This window comes from Populus euphratica, unplaced genomic scaffold, assembly GCF_000495115.2.
Source record: "Populus euphratica unplaced genomic scaffold, PopEup_1.0 scaffold27.1, whole genome shotgun sequence".
In the NCBI taxonomy this organism is placed as follows: Eukaryota; Viridiplantae; Streptophyta; class Magnoliopsida; order Malpighiales; family Salicaceae; genus Populus; species Populus euphratica.
The window spans coordinates 1,022,204-1,025,987 of NW_011499899.1; positions in this window are offsets into that span (position 1 = coordinate 1,022,204).

The following is a 3,784-nucleotide window of genomic DNA, read 5'->3' on the forward strand; positions in this document are numbered from 1 at the left end:
TACACGACGTCGGGCGACGGTTTCACTCTTTTTGTTTATTTAACAAAAAGAAAGATTTTTCTCGATTGGGGGAAATAGAGATTTTATTAGAGTCGCCATCTAGTAATTTAAAGGAACTAGAAATCCAAAATTAGACACTGGTCCTAGAGATTCAGATACTAGTCCTAGAGACTTGTCTAAAATGTCGACGTTTGTCCTTAAAAAGGAGAGTTATGTTTGAGTTACCAAAAGAAATAATAATGGACATAATCCATATTTGGTATTTAAACTTTTGACATCGGTCCTTTTTTCTTTGTAAATAAAAAAGACGTGTCGAGAAATAATATTCATAGGAGACACTTCAAAAATGACATCAATCCCTAAGAAATAGGACTTGTCTAAAATATTGACGTTTGTCCCTAAAAAGTAGAATTACGTTTGGGTTACCAAAAGAAATAATGGACATAATCCACATTTGGTATTTAAATTTTTGACATCGGTCCTTTTTTATAAATAAAAGAGATGTGTCGACAAATAATATTTATTTATAAAACAAAAATTATTTTGATATATTTGAGAAATGGATGTATCCATACTTGAGAATCAGGCTTTGAACCCACGAACGATGACATGATAAGATGGGTGTTGGACCCGCGTTGTTATTCCTTTTATATTTATGTTTGGTTTTTTTGTTTTTTCACATGCAAAAAAAATTTACAAGTATTTATATATAAAAATATCAAAAATACCACAAGGAATTATAAAAAATTACCTTAGTGCCATTGTATAGGTAGAAGATTGAAATACCCTTGAATTTCTTGGAAAATTATGAAAATGCCCCTAGCGGTGCGTGTGAGTCACGCGCGGTTACTGTTGGAGGCGGTAAAATTTCCCGGCAAGATTTCCAGAAAAAAATGGTTGATTTTGGTAGATATGAGGGAGAGGATTCTGATGAAGGTGGTTTCGACTTCCGTTGATGGTGGATGAGGGAGAATCATCGGTTTGAAGTTTCGGGTGGCTGATAAAAATCGCGGCCTTTTTCTGGCCAAATGAGGTGGAGACAACGGCTGGGGTTTTGCTTCAGAGGAGGTGATCAACCTTTCTGTGGTGGTTTGGAGGCTTCAACCAGCAGGAAATGGGAGATCGAATGAGCGAGAGAGAATCACTGGCGAGAGGAGAGAGAGACTCCGAGCATGGTGCACCGGTGCAGCTAAAGGCTGTGAACTGTTGGATCACGGATGAATTGATCCTTTGGCTGTGCTTGGCTTAATCTGCAAGTTGATCGGGCGGTCCGGATCAGCTGAGCTTCGATTTGGTGTGGCTCGGTACACCCAGTGCTTGGTACATCTGATGACGTGTCACAACAGGATCCAAGGGTAGATTGTTTTAAGGGCTGAGATGGATTTGGATTTTAATCCACTGTGATAAGCCCTATTGTATCCTATTAAATCAAAGGCTGATAATTAATTTAATGGTTATGATATTTTTGGTATTTTTCAAATTATTTTTTTAAATCAATATCTTATTTACATGAAGAAAAAGTAGAAAATACATGAATAGTAACCAAATAAATAGTAAAATTTCTTTTTTCTCTTCCTCCCTTCCTCTTTCTGTTACTTATTTTCACTGGCTATTTATAGCCAATAAAAAGGGGATATAAAATCTTGTGATGTGTAAAATTTCAATATTACGGTTGCACCACCTACAATCGGCAAAAATCCTCCGCCTACTATGACAAAAGCTGTATTATTTTTTTTTTGTTTTATTATATATAATAATAATAAATATTTATAGGGGTAAAATTAAAAACTCAAATCAGCATTAGAAAAAGCTCGTTTCAACCGCTAAAAATCATTTTTAATTACCGAAAATTATATTAGAACATTAAAAAAATCTTTATATGGGTATCAACTTGGTGGACCGGGTTTTTTTTTTTATCAAAAATAACAATTTTGATCAAAAATAGTCTGAAACTCATTTTTATCCCGGTCAACATGGTGAGACCCATATTGACCCGGTGGACTCGGTTTTGACCCGAAATGACTCGAAACTCATTTTTTTTTTATCCCGGTCAACATGGTGGGACCCGTATTAACCCAATGGACTCGATTTTGACCGAAAATGATGGTTTCGCCCCGAAACGACTCGAAACTAATTTTTTAGCCTGATCGACATGGTTTGACCTGTATTGACCAGGTGATTAGTACTTAAAAGTGCATTTTTATCATGGTTTTATATCATCATTTTGCACGTGAAGTATCAATAACTCCTTAACCAAAGCATGTTTTATAATAATATATTTAATAATATAAGATACCTTTAATTTATGGTAAATGTCTATTTTTAATGCAGGCCTATCACATAAATGAAAGGATTGATTGATGACTTGAAGAACTTAAATTGCAAGGATAAAGAGATGGCCAAACTTAGAAAAGAGATGTCGGTGCAATCCAAACCGGAACACTGTTCGGTAAATGGGTCATATCTGGAGCTATATATCTCAGATTTAGGTCCAATTTATATGGATGGAAAGGTAAGACATAGGCCTACAACTTTCATATGGAGCCCAAGATCTAAAAAGGCCATTATCAAGTCCAAATTGTAGCAACAACAAAGAAGCCCGAATCTGTCTTCCAGCCCGAGCACTGTTCGGTATTTTGGCCATATCTGGAGTTCTAGAAGTCCAAATGAGCTGAAGTTTTTACACAAGAAAGCTGAGACAATTGCCTACAACTTTCATGTTTGCAACTGGCTCCAGTTTTGACGTTATCAATGACGTTTTGGGCAGACAAGAGAAGATAAGGATTGTCACCAAGTCAAAAGTTGGTCACCCACTTATCAATTAGTCATCAAATCAATAGTTCCCATTTTTGGCCTATAAAAGGAGGCATTTGCCATGCATTTAGGCATCTTGGTGTCCAGATCAAGATCATGCTCTTCCTTTCTCTCTTTGTATTTTTTATGCTTTGTTTTCATTAATATTAAGTTTATGCCTTTCATTTCCTTTCCTTTACTTAGTTAACTTTTATGTTCTTATTTTGTTTATCTATTTTGCTTTCTTTCATTATGTCTAGCTAAGTTAATTATGTCAAGGTGAAAAGGTTACACTAATGGTGTAAGAATAAGTATAATGTAAACTTAATATGGACTTTAATGTTTGATACTAACATGTTTTATATTTGCTATCTTGTTCACTCTTTAATACTTTGCTTGTTAAATGACTAATCTTGATTTATGTTGTATAACACTTGGTACAACAAATGCTTGGCACTTTCATAGCCCATAATGTATGGTATAACCGACACCTGAGCTATGAAAGGAACTTGATTTGTTGTTAACATAAGTTATAATCATGAATGCTTGACGAGATTTACAAGTATTAGCATTAATTGAATAAGATGACTAATGTAATCATGTTAACAATATATAATCTGATTGGAACCTCCTTTGTGTGTGGTTTCCAATTCAATAATAAGAGTTTATACTATACTTGTTTGATATACCATTAGTGGAACCTCTAACCTTGACATTTGTTATTATCATTGTTTAATCGTTACATTAATATTCCATCTCAAAGTTCTCATCATCTTCTTCTTCTTCTCTTTCTTTATTATTATTATTATTACTACTACTACTACTACTACTACTACTACTACTACTACTACTACTACTACTACTACTACTACTACTACTACTACTACTACTACTACTACTACTACTACTACTACTACTACTACTACTACTACTACTACTACTACTACTACTACTACTACTACTACTACTACTACTACTACTACTACTACTA